Here is a 21,553-nt window from a genome sequence, read left to right on the forward strand (position 1 = left end):
AGGGCCAACAGGGAACTATCATGCGCCACAAGCCAATAGGGGACTCCTGTTTCTGGTCATTTTGAAGATACAAACATAGAATAGTATAGCTTCTTTTAATGTCTTTTACCATAATATTACTTCAAATGTGTTCTTTTAATTTTTTTAAAGAAAAGACTAACAGTGGACTTGAATCCTTCAGCGACGTCTACCTATCACAAAGGGGACTTCCATAGCCTGCATTGGAGCCGTTAGCACCCACTCTTTCACCTATTGTTAGTTTGTTTACTGCGACGTCTACCTATCACAGAGGGGACTTCCATAGCCTGCATTGGAGCCGTTAGCACCCACTCTTTCACCTATTGTTAGTTTGTTTACTAAAGAGAATTTCATTGTTTCTTTCTGAAGTTGATCATTAACTTTGATGTTATCAACATTTAAACATTTCTCTGGAAAATAGAGAATACTTTTTACCTGTAAATCAGAAGTAATTTGCTAATTAGTATAAGCAACTTAATTTCTGAAAGTTACATTTTAGAGAGAAATTAAACCATGACACTACTTTTAAGGGGAATGCATATTCATCTACTAAATAATGCTATATTGCTTTAAACCTGATTTGTCATTCTGTTTCAATAACAAAATGTTAATGCTTAGCTCTAGTGGATGGCCTAGCCATTTACCAGACCTTCTCTGTATTAAAATGAGGAGCCAAGCACAATGAAAAGAAGTAAAAAACTACATCCAATAAAGGATAAACACAATCAGGATAAAGTCAAGAGGAAAAGAATATAGTTTCATTTTTAATTAATTGCTTCGAATAGATCTATTATAAACATCCCCAGAAATCCCCTATTAGCGAGTATTTTATGGCACAAGTTCCCATTTGGATAGCATGGAGCGACACTCACACTCCAACATGGACTGTCTCAAACTCAACTGAATTGTCTCTTCAAATATAGTTTTCTTTTAAAACAATACTTTAAGCTCAACTTTAGTGGATTTCCCAGCTTAAAGCTTCAGTATTTTTGAAAGTGAAGGACTACAGGGAAGAGCATTGATGGATCTTGTTTTTACTCATCTATCACTGTGTATTAGTGTTGTTTCTGTCAGTCTTACCAGTACAAGGGGGGACCTCCTAATAAAATGTTACTTGTGTTTACATGCTCTAGGCTTTACAATGCCGACAAAATCTTGAATTGCAGGAATCTCTGCAAGAGAAATATCTATCCTATTAAGATGAGGCACAGATCACATAGTTGTCTTAGTTTAAATAGTTAGGCACTACATTCTCAGAATTGAGTTACCTGCAGCCTGACTTAGAACCAAAATAATCTTTTAAAGTTTATTAATCTTTTAAATGACCTTTAAATAGGGCCTTTTTGGCTTTCACTTAATCATTGAAAAAATAATGCAACACTTGAAGTGTGCCTACCACTTTAAACAAAGTCTCCGTTCCAGTCTGAATTATTAGACATAGATCAGATATCACCAGTCCTGGTGTTTTTTTAATTGTAGGTTGTATTGAATGTATCAATAAATAATGCATGAGCTCTTATAAAGGAAAACACATTTTATTTTTGGTGGTCTTGTGGCAACGTTACAGGACATGGTCTTGAAGAACTTCACAATGTCACCTAAAAATATATTATTTCCCTTCGGGGTCAAATAAACATTGTCTCTAAAAAATAGCCCAGGCTTATCCAGTAGGCACCAAATACTCCTATGAAACTACTGTGAAGAACACATAATATATAGAATCCTGAGCTGATATCAGGACAGTGATTGGTTCCCTTGGTCAAGACTACGATGCAAATGTTCACTTTTGGTTACAGGGGATAATGGAATGTGTCTCAGTCACTTATGATGTCATTGTATGAAAGACATTTGATCATAGCACTGTTGTTCTTACGGTATACAGCTACTACTTTACTAAGACGAGGACCTAACACTTGTTTCTATTTTTTCGCTCTTACTTTATCGGCAATGATATGTTGTGATTTCTTCCTTTTGACAAATGTACTTATTTTAAGTCGCTTTGGACAAAAGCATCTGCTAAATGCCCTAAATTTAAATGTAAATACTACATGTGAATAAATGGCCAGACAACCATTGTTCCCTTCATAGACATTTAAATGTAACACATTTAACACCACTTGGCCTTCATTCAGATTCCAATGAGAGCTATGTGGCAATGGCAGACGGATGAAGCCAATGTTCAAATGTAGAAAATCTTGTCACATAATGATTGGTAGATGTGTCAGCAGACATTTGCATCCCAAACCTCGGGAACCAATCACTGTCCATGTAGCTGCTCAGGATTCTGTATATTCTGGGCTTTTTTCACAAATCAGCCTTTGGTAACTTTTGTGTTGAAGCCTGCAGTATTTTTGTAAGACGACTAAATATTCTTCCTTCTCTTCGAACATTCATCTATTTTTGCCTTCTACCAGCTTCATCGCCAAAGTGATAGGTAAGTTCAACATTTACATTTTACATTTACATATACCCCTTGTATGGCTGAATCAGTTGAGTCTGTTACTATCAATATGCTTTAGAGTAGATGCAGTAGAGTAAAAGGTTGCTTTTTCCACTAGTCAAAGTCTCCATTTTGCATTTGGGTTAAATGTAATAATATAATAATAACATTGTGTTGAAACGTATTTGAAATGCATGAGACCTTGCAAAATCCTAGAGCTGTACTTCAAATACTTTTTCAGTAATGCATTTGTGAGGTTTAGGCCTCAGACCAAAATTAAGCATTTAGTGACATTTTGTTTGTATGATGGAATCCTTGTGGGTTTTGTCTCGTTTGCTCATTGTTCATTTCCCTCAGATGCTTGTCATTGGTGAAGACAGTGCATCATGTATAATATGATCTTAATTACTCCACAGAAAAATTACATCCTGAAAAGGAAGCCTTCATTCCTGCTGGCAAAGATAAAGCCATATACACAGGAGAAGAACTTGTGTATGACAATGAAGACCCTAACTGTCCATGGCGACATGTATGTATATATCTATTTCTATATTTTGTTTCTTTGACACAAACACACACACACACAAACACAATTTCATCATTTAACTAAGATATAAGGACTCTCATCCATACCAATATTGTGGATATCTGATTTGATTAGAAACTGGTTTAAATTCTTTTGAAGCTCATTGTTTTAAACTGAAACGTCGTCTTGCCATTACATTGTGCAGTAAAAAATATTGAGAAAGTAGGAGAAAAATTGTAAGGTATCTTAAAGCTATGGTCTACGATTTGAAAGGTTTGAAAAAAGCACCCCCCCCCCCCCCCCCCCCCACACACACACACATACACACATCCCTCCCCTCTGTGCTCCTTAACCCACCCGAGTTCATATCGTTCTCTCCTCGCAGCCTCCCACCTTCCTCTTATTTTACGAAAATAGTTCACCGAAATGTGTTTCTGAAAACATTTTAGGCGAGAAATAAGCTATGCAGTTCCTGAATCTGTCTTTATTTTAGATCGACAACGGTCAGTTTAAAACATTTTCAAGAGCTTGAGGGCGGCGGCCCGTCTCTCGAAACTCGCCACACCGCGATGGCATGCTTCTCACATAGACAATAAATGGGAACATTCCCTCCGGGTAAAGGATGAACTCAGGCAGGAAATTGTTTAGTTCCCGGTGTGTCCAGGACTTCCACAACATGAACAAAGCAATAATAGTGTTTATTACGGCCACGAATGATGAAACATTATCGGTGTAAATGCAGCGATTGCCAATAAGATTTCTCTTTCACCCCGACTGCAGTACGTCCATGATCCCAAACTGTTCGCCACAATCCTGATCCAATAGTAAATTGACAAATCTTTCAAACCGTAGACCAGAGCTTTAATTGTCTGTCACTGATGTGAGCAATAACAGAGAGAAAATGGATTATAGAAATTGTGATGGGAATTTTTTTATTTAGTGGTTTATTTTAGGTTAATTAGAAGTTTGAATAGTTATAACCCTAACCCTTACAATATTCCATGTGTCATGAGGTTATCTGTCGCTACTGCTAGCCTGTTTTGGACTCCTTATTTATAAATTACTCAGAGCTCTGTTAGGAGTGGTAATATTTCTCACCAGGAAATCATAAACTGATTTCCACCACAGAAATGACAGTCTACACTCATATAGTTGTGATATCACTAACATAACCAACCTTCTTCTTCAATTCGACACTCTGTAGTCATTTCTAGATATATTTTGTATTGTTTCACCCTCACATTGCCATAATCTTATTGGGTTTTCTGCCCTTTCAAGGAATCTTGATGGAAGACTTCATTGAAAAATCTTGACTCCATGGCATGATGAAAATTGATAAAGTCCTTTTCAACACTGAAATGAAGATTGCAAATGGACGCAATGCTGCTGAAACATTCCCAGGACTCCTGCACAACTGCCCTGTGGCAGTGAAACGAGTTCCCAAACATATGTCCAAAAAAGAATTGGAGATGGCTTATTTTCTGTGTTCAAAAAAGATGCTTACTCTGCCTATTTTGTCTCCCCTCTCTGTAAATTCAGCCTGAGTGAACTGGTTGAAAACGAGAATCTTCCAGAGAGACAAAACCTTACCAAGCAGTGACGACAAGAAATCTGCCAGGAGTTATTGCTGGGACTTGGGGAGCTTCACTTTTTTGCACTTTTGAATTTTGAAACCTGAAGCCTAAAAAACATTTTGTTTTGTAAAAGTTTAAAGATGGAATAACCGGTATTATGCATTTTGATTATGTTTAGTTGTGATTTTGTAGATGGCCTTTAATGGGCATATGAATAAGGAGTATTTTTGCTTTTCTACAGACGTCAACAACAAACTGTATATCACAGACTGTGGAGCAAGCAGAATAAAGGATCTTGCACAGACCACTTGCTACAGTTACGAGGATGTTGGAGGCCCACAATACACGTACAAGAAGGAATCTGATATCAAAGTGAGTTGAGCTTGAAAATGTTCATTTAAACGTAATTCATGATGCCATTTCGAACCATGACCACTGAGTTTGGATTTCTCAAATGTAATAATATAAAATATACCATATCAAGTTGTCCTGCATAGTCAGAAGAACTCATTATTTATTTTAATTTTAATTATTATTGTTCCTTATTTTTTACAGTTTGACTAGGTAAATGCAAATAGTTCAATGCAAAGAGCAGTTTTGGTAACTGTTAGATGACATTTTTTCAATTTCTTCCAATACATTTTAGGTAGCGGGGTGCTTGGTGCATTACATCCTGACTGATGATCCCGATCAAACCAGAACACCCTACTCCAGTGATCCCCTTGGGCTGTCTCACAATGTCCAAACAGGCAACTTCACTCAGAAAAATGGATGAACCTAAAGGATATTATTACCAGAATGCTGAAAAGTTCATTTGAAGAATGTCCAACCATTGAGGAATGCCTTCAGATTTTCACATGTAAGTGCCACCCTAAATATTCTCTATTTTTTATTTGAAGTTCATTCCATGCCAACTCACTCAGAATTCAGAACCCCTCTTCGTTCATGTCATGAAGGGGTAGGGGTGGGATGCAGTGTCTGCTGCGGGGGTTGGTGTGGAGCTGTGGGACCTGTGTTAGTCTTGTCCTGGACTTGTTGCTCAAAGGAGCAGCACGGGGGTTGGGGAAGGTAGAGTCGTTTGCACATCGTTCATTTCAATGAGCTACCCCTCCAGTTACCATGGCGATCTACCCCAGTAAGAAGTGAACCAGCGTTGTAGGACAGAAAACCCAGAGTTAATGCTGAAGTTACCTCGCTAAGCCCAAATCCTGCTTCCTAGGACAGGCCTCCGGTGTCTCCAGTTTGTATTCAATGTACATAATCATATAGAATACACATATAATAATCACAAAACTGTTCATATTTAGCGTAGTGGGCCAAATCTCAAAAATTCATGACTTAAAAAGTATTTGGATTCCAGCTATAGTATTTTACGAGGTCCAATGAATTTAAGATACATTTTTACATACATTTTTCAAGAAATTCCATGACATGAACTGGGAGGGCCAAGGTGAGCTGGTATGGCATGACCCCATGTGTGTGTATGATTCTGTGCATTGGAAAAATGTTATCCTTAGAACACTACGGTGGAAACAATGAACTGTTTTAATATATTTACAGGTTTCACACAACAGTCAGTACAGTGGAACCACAACCAACTCTGGCAGTGTGAATATAAATGAAGGAAGTTAATGTTTCTGTGAGTGAATTGGTGATTAGTGTTTACATAACCGGAGGTGGCAAAAAATGCATTTGGTAAATGTGTTCGAAGAAAGGTAGTGCCGTAAAAATGTATTCTTTTACTATTTTGAAAAAATGTTTGTTTATTTCAGAGCACTTTGTTTATTTCAGGTTACCCTGACCCTGGAAATGTCAGATGAAGAGGAACAGGAACAACCAGCAGAAGCAGAAACATCTTCCGACGACACCGAAGAGGAATTATCTGTGCGTGAAATAGTAATTAGGAAGACAATTGCAAAACCAATTCCTAAAAAGTAGACGAATGTATGAAAATAGTGTGGCTATTAATTTTTAATACTATTATTTTTTGCAAATTGTTTCTTCAGAAAGGGAAGTAATCCAAGGAAGACCACCTTCAAAAACCCCAACGCCAATGGACATTCAAGTGAAAACTTCGTCAAACATTCGACATCAGCGGATCTATGACAAGAAAAATTACAAGACATCTGAAAAAGAAGCATCAGGTTAAACCTGAAGTGGCAAAGGCACTTGCACACAGGCAAGTTTCAGCCATGCACAATCATCTTTTGAGCAAAATTAGGAACCTTGGAAACTACAACCATAACTGATCAGTCGTGAAATCTGGGAAAGGACAAATTGTACCTTAAAGGCAAGCAACCTGTCAATCAACAGCAACATACTACCTGCCTTGCAAGTTTTGCTTCGCTATGTACGTCACAACAGACCTCAGGAGACATTGAAAGTGGTGCAAACTACAAGTTAAAGAGGACAGCCATTTCCATTGTTAGGAGTACAGCAAAAGCAAGAGATATACTCTCAGTTTAAGAGTGTGTGTGGATTTAAAAGCACTTTAAATAAACTTTGGCTTAACACAGCTCTGTATTGTTTTTATGTTTTTTATTTGTAGTTATAACCTGAAAATTGTATAATACACTGAAAAAAATATATCGTATTTGCACACAAATGATTTAGTCAAATCAATGCTGCAATATCAATTAACACTCACTTGCCAGTATCAAGTAAATTTTACTTACCATAAAACATAACAGTTGTAAAGACATTAAGTAGCATTTACTTAATTACATTGAAGTTTTAAGTTATAGTTATTTAAAATTAATTTAAAATGAAGTAAAATCTACTTGTTTTTCATAGACAGGAACATAATTGTCCTCAAAATTTTAAATATATTTTATATATATATAGTATTTGCTGTTATGAAGTAGATTTTAATTATTTTCTTGTGCTTCACATTTTAATTTACTTGGTTGCATTCCGTTACATTACTCACTAAAATTAGGTAATCATTGCCAGTTTTCTTTTGATAAATGTTACCAAATTAATTTAACCAATACTCATTTAATATATATTCATCACATACCACACAACTAAATAATAATGCAATTAAACTGTTTATTTTTCATTTAAAACAGTTCAACAAACAAGAACCGTCAAAGTAAATCCACTACTGTGGATTGAATTGCCCAATACAGTATACATTATATTACAGTATTTTAAAAATTTTCAATGCAGTGAGGATTGTGCTTCCTTATTTATGTGAAGCAAAAGTTGAAAATATATTCAACTGTAGTCATAATCTTTAAAAACACAATTAACAGTTTCGTGCTTTTTTAGATGAGTCTCGAGGTGTTCAAAATATTGCTTCTGTGTTAAAACATGAATTACATACAAGACACAAAAATGAAACTATCTGCCATGCCTGTGTATGATTTCTAGACAAATGTGCATGAATGCCCCCCAACTTTGAAATAAACAAGGACAATCTGAGTACAAGCAGGGTAGTGACCAGCCTTGACCAGTGTGTAGATCCTTCAACCTATAATGTTTTATGAGCTCTAAACGTTTTGATGACCTAAAATTGCATCTTTTGCATGACCACCTCATATCATAAGAGGCCTACTTCTCCCTGATGGATATCTCCTCCACCCTAGACCTCAACTCCAACTGTCTACAAAGTCCACTGGCTCCTCCAAAGGGCACCCTGAAAGTGAAGAGACACAATTTGCCGTATTAAAACAATGGTCTAAAATATTCAGCCACAATTTTAATATTTCGTTATGATGGATGAATAAGGGACAATAACAAAACAATATTATATCATGCATACGTTATTTTCTACTTGCCTGAATGATGAGAATAATTTTCTGTTCTGATTTGCTTCCTGTTGATAGATAGAACAATATTTTAATAAGACTTAATAAGAAACAAACTGTATCATGATCAAACGTAAATGAACATTTTGTTTGTCTATGCTAAATCAAGCAATTAATACATAACATTTCAACAGATTTATTTGCGAGTAGAACTTGTAATGAACAATCGATTCTTTTATTGAATTACAAAAACATGAATGCTGAGTAAAATTGGTATCGAAAGTATCGGTCCGTACATCATAAGCTTGCTGTGGGCTTCACACCACACGGCACAGCCGTGCTACTAGCCGTGCTAACTAGCTTCTTGTCAAAATTTGCAAGCTGGGGCTCTCAAAGACCTCTGGCGCTTCTGTCAGTACACGTGTTTTAAAAACCTATTCTCGGGCGTTTCTCCCAAAAATTCATCAGTAGCCGTTTTTAGACAGAGGCCGGCGAAATCTATCTCCCCCTCATTCTCAATGCACAATATTAATTCACTAACGTAATGTTACTTCAGTCAGTGTCACTGCCAAAAGTTTTACAGACAACAAAACCATGTTCTACTATGTTGATGTCAGTTGATTAACATTATACAGTTACGCTGGTGTTTTTTTAATATCCTAACTTTAGTTATTTTTATTGGGGGAAAAACTGCAGCCCTCCGCACTTACAGGCCAGCACGGACCAATGTGACGTTATGCTAACTTTAAATTAACTTATGAACAGTAATATATCTTGCGTCAAACTATCAAAATACATGCAGACTTATATATTATCACAAATTTAAAACAGAACAGTAATAACTTACCTGCGAAATGACTGTCGTACTGTTACACCTTGCTCTGTGATCCTGTAACGCCAGGAGCAGAGCCAGTCCTGTTGTACTGTGCGCATGCGTCGTGCATCAATTCAAAACGCTACACTTTCAGAGTAAAGTTTAAATAGTATGAGGAAACCGAAGTAAAACTTACTCTTCCCCCATAATTCATGTATTGCATTAATAAAATGTTTAATTTTACTTAAGAAACTCTTCTCACTGAATCTTTAAAATACGGTAGAAATTATGACTGTTACTCTAATAGAGTTTACTGCACCAAAAAGTCAAATTTTTCAGTGTACGAACATTGTTGGGCACTGAAAACACTGTAGAAATATACAGAAAAACAGACAGCCACAGGATAAGTGTCATTCAATACCATCCAACAGGGGACTTGTGTCATTTTGTACAGGCAAAGAGGGGACTAATACAACTCTATACAGTGGACCAACTTAACTGTTTTATAGCATTTCAGACAAAAGGCGACATATAAAGGCATATTAGACAGTTTCAGTGTGAACCCTGATGCAGTATTGTTATGTGCATTCACATTTCTCAATCCCATTGTTATGATACCGCTCGGCTTAACCACCCTCAAATATACCTTTTGCATTTGCCAAAAAAAAACATATAACTTAATGTGACAGTATTTTGTATTCAAGTATTCAAATTAATAATTTTAATTTTATCCCAGTTGTTTTTCTTCCTGTAAATGACTTGATACTCTCCTGCCTTTCCAGTGGCTATTTATTTTAATAGTGTTTTTGCTTGAAATTTAAGACATCCACGAAAGCTGAACCTCATTCTTCTTCGATAAGCTTAATAACAAACCTATTCAGCTTCTTTTTTTTTAAAAAAAAGCCTTCTCATGAATGTTATTGATGTTACTGTTTTCTTGTACCAAAAAAGAAAACAAAATGATCTGCTGATTTATTTTTTGTGATTTAATTAAATTAAATTATTATTTTATTTTTTTAATTATGAAAATCAATATTATTGTTCTACTCTGTGGGTACCCTTTTATTTTGATACAGTGTAGAGCTGGAATCATGTAAGCTTAGCTTTCTCTATTTTGTAGTATCTTTTAAGAGACTGGCTTCTCCAGTCCCCCTGCAGTCTGAACGACCCTCTGACGATGCAGGCCATTCGTATTCATGAGTGTTGAATACGACGTGTGTGAGTTAATCCTTAGAATTCCTGCTCCGGTCTGCCAGGAGACTGTTAATTATTATTTTAAACACTCACACACCTCCAGGTCCACTCTTGGCAAAAATGAAAAAAATTTGCCAGCAGGCTTTAGGCATGATTTTAGCAAGATTCAAGGCAAGTCCAACAGGGGACTTGAAAAATGTCCCCTGTTGCATTTCAAGTCCCCTGTTAGTGTGAGTGTTACGATCCATAGGTCCACTGTTAGATAGTTACACTAGAGCACATTTACGGACGCGTGTGCGCACATTTCCATCGTAGATGCTCCGACGATGCCAGTAAATATCAGCAATTGGACTGCCAACTCGCTTTCCGTTGATTTTGGCATTTTGGTCCACTGGTTTGTATGTACATCACACTGACAGCAACAGGTATGGGGATTATGTGGGCGGGACCACACAGGCGGAGCGATTCTAATGAGCCGAGATGACCCATATAAGGCACAGCAAAATTCGGTGCTGACGTCATTTAGTGGACATTCTGCAAACCGTTCGCTTATCGGGAGGATTTCTTTCAAACTGAGAAAGTGAAACAGGGAGATGGTGGTCTTTTCTGATACTGTGGGGACTTATTGACACCCCAGGGACCCATTTTAGGGTTGAAAAACATGGAAAAGTCGATTTTTCATAATAGGGCCCCTTTAAGTCTGTTCAAAGGGATGCATATCCAGAAAAGTACACTGCACTGCAGGAAGACAGAGCAATTTCAAGAACAAGTGCAATCCTGAACCTCGATCCTTCCATGAATGATGGCCTCCTACGGATCGGAGGACGTCTGAGACATGCATCGATCAGTCCAGAGGTGAGAAATCCAACCATTCTCCCAAAACAAAGTCATGTCACAACACTACTGGTGAATCATTACCACATGAAAGTTGAACACCAAGGACGACAATTCACCAAAGGTGCAATCAGAGCTGCAGGCCTGTGGATTGTTGCCGGCAAGAGGTTGATAAGTTCAGTCCTTCATCGTTGTGTCACCTGCCGCAAGCTGAGGGGAAAACTTGAGGTCCAAAATATAGCCGACCTCCCTCCAGAGCGTCTGAGCTCATCAGCGCCGTACACAGATGTTTTTTCTAAACCTAACTAAGAGGTTTTAGGGTATTAGGACAATCGTAAATATGGTCACGAGTGACTTGAAAAAGCTCTCTAGCTAGTTATGAAGCTACAGAAGGGGAAAATAGAGCCTGATTTAAAAAATACATACAAACAAATACACTTTATTGCCAAAAGTATTTGCTCACCTGCCTTGACTTGCATATGAATTTAAGTGACATCTGATTCTTAATCCATAGGGTTTAATATGACGTCGGTCCACCCTTTGCAGCTATAACAGCTTCAATTCTTCTGGAAGGCTTTCCACAAGGTTTAGGTGTTCCTTTCACTGGAACTAAGGGGCCAAGCCCAGGTCCTGAAAAACAACCCCACACCATAATCCCCCTCCACCAAACTTTACAACACAACAATGCAGTCAGCTCAGGCTCTTAATTACAGTGGTGGGCCGGGCTCGGACAGAACGTGCACAGGCTCGGTGGCTTGATTTTTTGGTCCCGATCTAAACTCTATTCCCAATCACTTCCACTTTGTTCTAATCCCACTAACAGTTGACTGTGGAATATTTAGGAGTGAGAACATTTCATGACTGGACTTGTTGCACAGGTGGCATCCTATCACAGTACCACGCTGGAATTCACTGAGCTCCTGAGAGCAACCCATTCTTTCACACATGTTTGTAGAAACAGTCTGTGTGCCTAGATGCTGCTTTTATACACCTGTGGCCATGGAAGTGATTGGACACCTGATTTAGATTATTTGGATGGGTGAGTGGCAATATAGTGTATCTATTTATGCAGGTAAGCCTTATGATTCACAATCAACTTATTTAAGGTTATTTGATTGTTTTTCACGAAAAAAGGATTGTCACAATAAAATATCTCTCTCAAAATATTATTAAATATGGTATGTTTTGAAACAAAATATAAAGATATTTCAGTATGTTTCAGTGCCATTCTTAAGCAGCCCTGTCTTGTTCGGTGCTCAATTAGGTTTGAGAAAAAAAATGAAACACACTACAAAACAGCATAGTTAGGTTTAGGTAACACAATTACTTTGAATAAAAAACCTTGTTTGGCAGAAAATGACTCAGAAATTTAAACAGTTTGGCAGATCAGTCTTCTCTATTAAAGCATCAAACCTTTGGAGCTCAATACCCATATAAGAGAGTGCTGCAGCTTTACTGATTTTAAATTCAGGATGAAATCATGGCTAAAACCAAATCAATCATGTACCCACCACACAAACACTTGATGTGTCTTAATTTTGTGATTTCTTGTTGTTGTGGTGTCTCGATGTCATGATATCTTGTTGTTGTTGCTGTTGTACAGTGAATATGTACTGTCTTGTAAATGTGTTTTTACACAACAGTTTCCATTTTCTCAACAGAGATGGTATTCTATTTCCTGCCCAGGAACTACAGATGTAAATTAGCTCATAGCTAAATCTGCTACAGCTAAGAAGCTGTGCACTGTCCCTGTTAAATAAACCAATAAATAAATAAATAAAAATAAATAAGGAGATATGAATCAGACTTTCTACAACATTACTTGTTATTCCTGTGATTGTGCTTTCAAAAGCAGAGCTACAAAACCGTTGCTCATGCAGGACACAAAGGCCCTCAGTATGTGAATGAAAGCCTCTCTAGTTTTCTGGAGTACAAAGCTCTTTGTACCTCCACGCTTTCAGCTCATACAGGGAACATCCTCATAGGACACGAATGCCATTGACACAATCCACTGATTTACATGATCTCATTTTGAAGAAAATCCATAATCTGTCGTTAAAAACACTTGGCCTCTCCCAACTTGTCTGTACTAATCAGAGTGCCATCACTCCAACAAATGAATGGTGATTCAACAATTCATGAGTTTAATTTTTTTTTACCATAACCTGAACAAATAGCTGCTAAGCAACATTCAGTAAAGTGTAGAAATACAGTACATTTAAATGTGAAACATTAAAAAAGCATCTTTTTTTCCCCAAAGCTAATACAGCACACATGAGGAGCCAGTTATACATCACATTTAGAATGATTTCCTATCAGTGGACTGTGTTATAGAAGGTGTTTATCTTGGTCCGCCATCGCTATCAGACAGTTGCCATTGTAGGATGTCCCCAAAACACGGATGTCGTTTTCAACACATAGTGGCCAACTGTGGACCCAAAAAGCTCACCGCACATTTCACTAATTCAAATTTCTATTACTCATTCATCAAATAAGAGTGAGGGACCTTTACATTCAAGACATTTATGGCAAATGTTGTGGGTCGTAATCATAAAAATTGACATTAATGCATTGACCTTGACATGGCTCGGCTTAATGTGACGGATGAAGGGGTGACCCGGAGTTCACCTCCCGAACCGCCTTCACTGAGCTGCAGCAGCATCCTGCAACACGATAGAGGTTTCATTTTATTGGTGTTAGTTTGTTCTCACTTGTTTACAGGCCAGAAAGCATATAACGTTACTTTGACAACAATTGTATTGGCATTTCTTAAAGTGGTGCACGATAAAGTGATTTAAAAGCGGTACCGTAAGCATGTTTCACTCTTTCATCCGATTGGTGGAAAACGGCAAATGCAGCAGGTCGTTGAGCTGCTGAAACCAAAACGCTGATTCAGTAAAAACACACCAAGGTAAAAAAAAAAAAAAAGAAGAAGATTTTTAAGGGAGGAGCTGGAAAAACATGGACACATAGAGAAGCTGAAATATGTTTCTCGAATCACACTGGCATATATAATATATAATAGATCAGAGCAGCCTGGCCTCTAAAAGGTCTGTACAGGCATCATGTTATGTTCCCTCCCTCCTCTTCTGTTTTCTATTTGCACTTACAGATAAGCATTACAGCATATAGCATTAAATCTCCCCTAAATCGCCTGCTTTGCTCCAAATGGAGACAAAACGCCCTTTCTGGGGGGGGGCTATTATGTTGCCAACGATTAGATATTTTCCATTACATGTGCCCTGAACCATCGCAGATATTCAGCTCCTCATTGCACCGCTTCATTTTACCATCCTTCCTCAGCCCACTGTGTCTGATCACCTCATGTTTCACTGGATCCCATGTAAGCTACTCCCAGCTATTACTCACAGCCACGTTCCGCGATAAGGTCTGAAATGTCGACATGAGGTGCAGGAAGGAGGCTGCTTCCTCTGCAGGGGAAGACCAGACTGGAGGTGGATGTCGGTGCGGTGTGTTCCCTGCATACTGCCGGCTCTCTGCATGTGTCCTCCTGACTGGACGGTTTTTCACAACAAGCAGGTTGGAGCACCCAGACACCACTGCCGCCTCACCGTCGCCTTCATTATTAATGGAATGAAAACTGTATCCGCTACACGGGCATTTACACCCTCCTTTGTATGTAGCATAACGTCAACTACAGCAGCTTTGCATCACGCAAACGTGCAAGGCCGTAGGTTGTGAATTAAACATGATTTAATTAAACTGATCCGGAAGGTGATTCAGAGAGCACAAAGGAAATGAGATTCCTAACGCGCGATGGCCTGTCGCGCTTTGGCGCTGGAAGATTAGCATTGTCACCGCCGCGTTCTCTTGTCTCTACCTCCCCTTAGAATGGGACAATAATAGCTACAATTTCATTGTCATTAAATAATGAGAAATGTGCTGAACTCAAACTTTTGCTCGGCCCCCTGAACTGTGAGGATGTGGAGAAACGAAACGCTTTTTTTCCTTTCCACGCACGCAGTCGTCACTCGCCGCTGCTCATTCACAGTGACCCTCATCCCAAAATGACATCGCTGACAGGATTTGCACAACATAACAGAGTTGGTAATCGTCGGCGTGATGAATAATAATTTTGTGATATACACTCTAGATTTTTAAATGTGGTAATTGATATTCTCCGTACCTCGCAAGACCTGTTTCTCCCACCTTTCCCTAAAATAATTTCCCCACTGATTGGCTGGTTGGGTGAGCTCAGCTGACGAGCTGGAATCAAGCGCTGACCTCCGCCTCGTCTGAGTGGATGAATCAGAGGCTGGGTGAGTCTGGCTGACCCTCATTTCCCCCCCAGCCGTGTCTCAAACGGCACAGCTGATGCCCAGGTAACTGCAGCATAATGTGATTCCAGTTCATCGCAGACACCATTGCCATGCAGACAATGGCGCGGGGAAATGAGGCCGTTTTCAAAATTGCCATGTAGGATGCCAGAGCTGTCCCCCTCTAGTCAGCAACATTTGTCAAATTCAGATTGAATCAGCGGTGTTGTGCTCACGCAGGCGATTAGGGAAAATAGGCTGCGCTTCAGCATCTCAAGGCGGTGGCAGTCTATACAGCCACCGTCTCGTATTTTACTCATAAGCCGTAAAGGTTATGCGCCTCTTCAAGTAAATGGCAAATCTGTTCCAAAGTATGGCAACTATTGGAGAGCTACTGCCTTCATGAGAGTGAAGCACTTAAATTTAGTATGCTTGAGATACTTCAGGCCACTTGGTTTATTGTAAAAACAAACAGAGCAGCAAGAGAACCTCTACAAGAACTTAATCCCTGGAACTGAAACTCCTGCTGCTATTGTTCCAGCTGCTGGTCGACACTTTCTCCTCTCACACAAAATAATGAGAAGTCCCTGCATAATGTACATTCAGAGCTCCTTCGACATCCCCAAGTGCCAAGAAATTCATTTTTTCCCCCACCATGGTGGATCCATCCAATGCCACCACCTAAATTTGTTTCCCCCCCATCCGATGGTTGCCCCTGCCTCATTAGTGGTAATTAAACTGTTGTTGTGTGACTAGTGACAAAAACTTGGAACCTGCCTGTGAAAACGTTTATAGTGGTGTCTGCCACTTGGTAAAAAACAACAACAGATTTCCTTATTTTAAACCACCCTGTTGCTTAGTATTGCTACCTCAGGTTCTGAAAAGTGAAGCCACCCTGGTGTGCCTTAAACTTGCATTACATCTACTGGGGGGGACTCTGTTTGCAAAAAAATGATCTGATTGCATGGAAGTCTATGAGAAAGTGACCCTACTGCCCCATTAGTGGCAATTAAACTGTTTGTGTGACTAGTGACAAATACTTGGAACCTGCCTGTGAAAACGTTTATTTTCCCATTAACCGTTCCAGTGCTTTATCAACCCAGAGCTGGCTGTGCTCCGAAAAGCGCACCATAAAACATCTGCAGAAGAAACAATGCAATTATGGAAGCCATCTGGAACAATAACATAGGAGAATAGATATGATTAACACTAACAGAGACAGATGGCAAAGTGTTAGATTGCTGTTTGACAAGCACATAATCGGAGGGAACCGTAAGTCCAATTATCAATGGCAGCAGACTGCCGAGGCTGCTGGAGTCGCCGGCGCCACAACAACACTTGTTTCTTAGCGGGAAGCTAACAAGACGGCGTCCAGGTTCATATCAAGAGTTGTTTGGGTTCAGGCAGGCTGGTTAAATGAGATCTGCGTGGGGGCTCTCTGGAGGGCCTCGTTGGAGACACTTCCTTTGTTACATCCCACCCTAATGATCACACAATCAATTATCCATTACAAAGTTTGCCTTTATTTGAATTCACTCAATTGGCAAAAGGGACTTTTAGCCATTAAGTAGTGCTGATGATCTTTGTAAGATTAGAGATTTCTCAGAGGTTTTCTTTTCTCTGCCTTGTTTTTTTTTTTTTTTTTCTGGGAAGAGCAGTTTGCAGCTCTGTCTCAACAGGGGAAATGGATGAATGTCAGCTTTCACACAACACCTAATCAGGGAAAGTTGACATGTAATTACATTCAGTAAAATATCCTCCTCAAATGATATCAGTTCAGCATGTGTTCACTGTGCACCGCTTTGGTCTGCCAAATGGAAAAAAAGAAACCAACACCAGCGCCGCCGTCGCCACCAGCATCATCCAGAGGTCTTTGGATGAGCCAACAATGAGGCATCTGCAGGAATGCATCCAGGAAAATATACCCATCATTGTGTGGGATTATAGAAAACACATTTGGCATCAACACCAACTGGAAACAAAGCTCACCAACATCCTTTCATTCTGTAGGTCACAACGTGTGCTGGAGCAAATGTAACATTTCGGATCTATTCGTTGGCCAAAACTCACAATCCTCCACATCAGGTAAGAGGAACAGCATCTCTGGTGTGTGTGTGTGTGTGTGTGTGTGTGTGTGTGTGTGTGTGTGTGTGTGTGTGTGTGTGTGTTTATAGTGGTGTCTACCACAACAACAGATTTCCTTATTTCAAACCATCACTGTTGCTTAGTATTGCTACCTCAGGTTCTGAAAAGTGAAGCCACCCTGGTGTGCCTTAAACTTGCATTACATCTACTGGGGGGGACTCTGTTTGCAAAAAAAGGTCTGATTGCATGGAACTCTAGAGTTCAGAGTTCCCAATGTTCGCTCTGAACTTGGTAAGTCAGTCTTTAGTTTTGATGCCCCTAGAACCTGGAACTCAGCCCAACTGGTAGCAGAGGTAGCTGCCTAGCTGCTGTACCGCTCCCAGTATGAATGTTTACTTCAGTGTTCAGGTTGACATCAGTGCTTCTGTTTCCATTAGAAGTGAAGCTGTATGGTGCTATTTGCATGCGACAACCCTTGTTGCCGGTCTTCTTGAATAAATGCTCGAGTTGCACAAATGGACACAGCACTACACTATTATTTTTGTTTTTTAGATTTTGGGATGAACTGCCCCTTTTTAGTAAGAGGAAAATTACTTCTCCGCACTGTAGCAGTGGTCACAAAGCCATTGTTCTGCCTGAAGCAAATGAAATGTAGGTTGAAAAACTTTGCCCCCCTGAAAAAATGTAATGCCCCCCCCTAAGTTATTTTCTGCAGCCGGGTCTGAGCTAACAGCACACGGAGGAAGTTAGTGTTAGCTGGTGAGGTAAAGTACTGTGGGCATGAATTAAATAATCGTTAATGTTGCTCAGTATTCATGATGTATAGTCACTTTGTCACTGACACCTGTTTAATTTCTTTGAACAAGATAATGTTAATCTGCCCGTAGCACATAGCCGGTCTGCATGTCACAGACATGGAGGTTTTATTGATGTCCTTGTCCAAACCTGGGAGGAGGCGATCAAACCTCCGGGTCCATAATTTGTAAATGACCGTGCAAATATGGCATTGTTGTGTTGGTCTTTGCACACCGCTCTCCTCCAGACATATAAAATGAAACAAATTTACGTGCCAGACATTAACCTCCTGCCCACGCTGCTGTCATCTATACGTATCATTCAGTGGAGACGAGGATTGGAGCTGCTGCTGTGGACGATATCGCTGATGCACACATTCTGTAGATGAGCCTGACATTCAAACCAGACATGCACTTCACTGAAGCCGGCAGCTGAGGTAAATAATCAAATCCATTTATTTTGCTGAGATGGATCATACAGATGCCAGTTTGGATGCCTTTATATTTTATAAAAGTATAGCATCAAACACAGATTCTGCATTGACACTTCAATTTGTTTCATGGAAAGACATCGGAGAAACTTTGAATTTATAACTTTTCAAGTTGTCATTCTCAGCGCGTGATTAAAGAGCCTCAGCCGGATTTAACAGGAGACAAGCAAGCCAGTTACAATAAAAGTGACAAAACAAAATAACATGCAAATGATATCATCAACCCACATAGTCGGATGGAGACGTTTGGAACAATTGCTCAATTTATCTCCAGATTCCAACAATATAAAAAAGCACTTATGGTTTATTTAGAATTCATCCTCTCTTCGACTGAACACATCCATTCAAGGCTTCTTTAATTATTTATTTCAAGAAATGAGGAGCAACAAAGTGTGCGGTTTTATGCTGCTCTTTTGGGGTTCAATCAAAGAAAAAATGAATGTTTTCCTTGTCTCACCACATAAAAAGAATGATATAGGATGTGTTGCTTATCCAGGAGCACAATGATTCAAAGTTAATGATAGTTAGCTAGAAAAGCGCTATGCAGGTCCATTTACCATTCGCTTTTTCATACACATTCACTTTTTCATACACATTTGCACACTGCATGAGAGGAAAGAGGGGCCTAACTGTACCCTCGACATCCATTATTAATCAGTGTGTATGCTGCAATGTCTGACAGCATCAATACACACACATCATAAATGAATTTGTTTTGTGTTTTGTGTTCCATAACGCCAAGCAAACATTTTACCTGCCCAACTATAGCTAATGTTTTCTCTCTGACATACGCCATGCTATAGAATAGCCTAGAATGTGGCAGCTTTCTATGAAACAGATCTGCTTGAGCTAACTTAAAATATTGAAGTGTTTTTGGTCTTAACTTTGTATGATAACTCTGGGGCCTCTTATTCACCTCAGCAGGAGCCAAATCTGCTCAATCTCAAATGACCAACTAGGCGGAAAGCAGACTAGAATAGTGTATTCAAGTAAAAGTACATTGACTTTAATGTACCACCACCTTCCTCGGTGGAGCCTTTCAGGAAATACTACGGTAGAAAAGAGACCAAATTCAGTAAATGAAAGACAAATGCAGATAAAGGAAGCTGTGGTCACACAACAAGCAATATTACTCTACATGAACTAGAATCAACAGCAGCTTCCATTACAAACATATATATGACTTTAAAGGTTGGGCCAACACAGGTTTCACACACCACCTAAGCACAGATGCAATGCTGGATGAGTCTCGAGCCCCGCAAAGTCCTCCACAATCTGCTGTAGTTTCAACGTCTCTGCTGGTTCATTCTCAAGTTTAATTAAACTCTGCATCTCTGTGCAGTATAACCAGTCCACTCAGTCTGTCTGTTCCAGTATAACCAGTCCACTCAGTCTGTCTGTTCCAGTATAACCAGTCCACTCAGTCTGTCTGTCCCAGTATAACCAGTCCACTCAGCCTGTCTGTCCCAGTATAACCAGTCCACTCAGCCTCTGTCCCAGTATAACCAGTCCACTCAGTCTGCCTGTCCCAGTATAACCAGTCCACTCAGTCTGCCTGTCCCAGTATAACCAGTCCATTCAGTCCCTCTGTCCCAGTATAACCAGTCCACTCAGCCTCTCTTTCCCAGTATAACCAGTCCACTCAGTCCCTCTGTCCCAGTATAACCAGTCCATTCAGTCCCTCTGTCCCAGTATAACCAGTCCACTCAGTCTGTCTGTCCCAGTATAACCAGTCCATTCAGTCCCTCTGTCCCAGTATAACCAACCCACTCAGTCCCTCTGTCCCAGTATAACCAACCCACTCAGTCCCTCTGTCCCAGTATAACCAGTCCACTCAGTCGTTCTGTCCCAGTATAACCAGTCCACTCAGTCGGTCTGTCCCAGTATAACCAGTCCACTCAGTCCCTCTGTCGCAGTATAACCAGTCCACTCAGTCGGTCTGTCCCAGTATAACCAGTCCACTCAATCCCTCTGTCCCAGTATAACCAGTCCACTCAGTCCCTCTGTCCCAGTATAACCAGTCCACTGAGCCTCTGTCCCATACCAGTCCACTCAGCCTCTGTCCCAGTATAACCAGTCCATTCACTCCCTCTGTCCCAGTATAACCAGTCCACTCAGTCTGCCTGTCCCAGTATAACCAGTCCATTCAGTCCCTCTGTCCCAGTATAACCAGTCCACTCAGTCCCTCTGTCCCAGTATAACCAGTCCATTCAGTCCCTCTGTCCCAGTATAACCAGTCCATTCAGTCCCTCTGTCCCAGTATAACCAGTCCACTCAGCCTCTCTGTCCCAGTATAACCAGTCCACTCAGTCCCTCTGTCCCAGTATAACCAGTCGACTCAGCCTCTCTGTCCCAGTATAACCAGTCCACTCAGCCTCTCTGTCCCAGTATAACCAGTCCACTCAGTCCCTCTGTCCCAGTATAACCAGTCGACTCAGCCTCTCTTTCCCAGTATAACCAGTCCACTCAGCCTCTCTGTCCCAGTATAACCAGTCCACTCAGTCCCTCTGTCCCAGTATAACCAGTCCATTCAGTCCCTCTGTCCCAGTATAACCAGTCCATTCAGTCCCTCTGTCCCAGTATAACCAGTCCACTCAGCCTCTCTGTCCCAGTATAACCAGTCCACTCAGTCCCTCTGTCCCAGTATAACCAGTCGACTCAGCCTCTCTGTCCCAGTATAACCAGTCCACTCAGCCTCTCTGTCCCAGTATAACCAGTCCACTCAGTCCCTCTGTCCCAGTATAACCAGTCCAT

At 40.0% G+C, this 21,553-nt stretch overlaps 1 long non-coding RNA gene across 1 annotated transcript; it reads left to right on the plus strand.

Moving 5' to 3' along the window:
- The first annotated feature begins 5,324 nt into the window (after window positions 1-5,324).
- Window positions 5,325-6,636, plus strand: LOC311010915. The gene is made up of 3 exons (XR_014596841.1): window positions 5,325-5,417; window positions 6,350-6,442; window positions 6,565-6,636. It is a non-coding gene; the product is annotated as an uncharacterized lncRNA (long non-coding RNA).
- Window positions 6,637-21,553: the final 14,917 nt, after the last annotated feature.

This window comes from Eutrigla gurnardus (genome assembly GCF_963514095.1).
Source record: "Eutrigla gurnardus genome assembly, chromosome: 3".
Classification (NCBI taxonomy): Eukaryota; Metazoa; Chordata; class Actinopteri; order Perciformes; family Triglidae; genus Eutrigla; species Eutrigla gurnardus.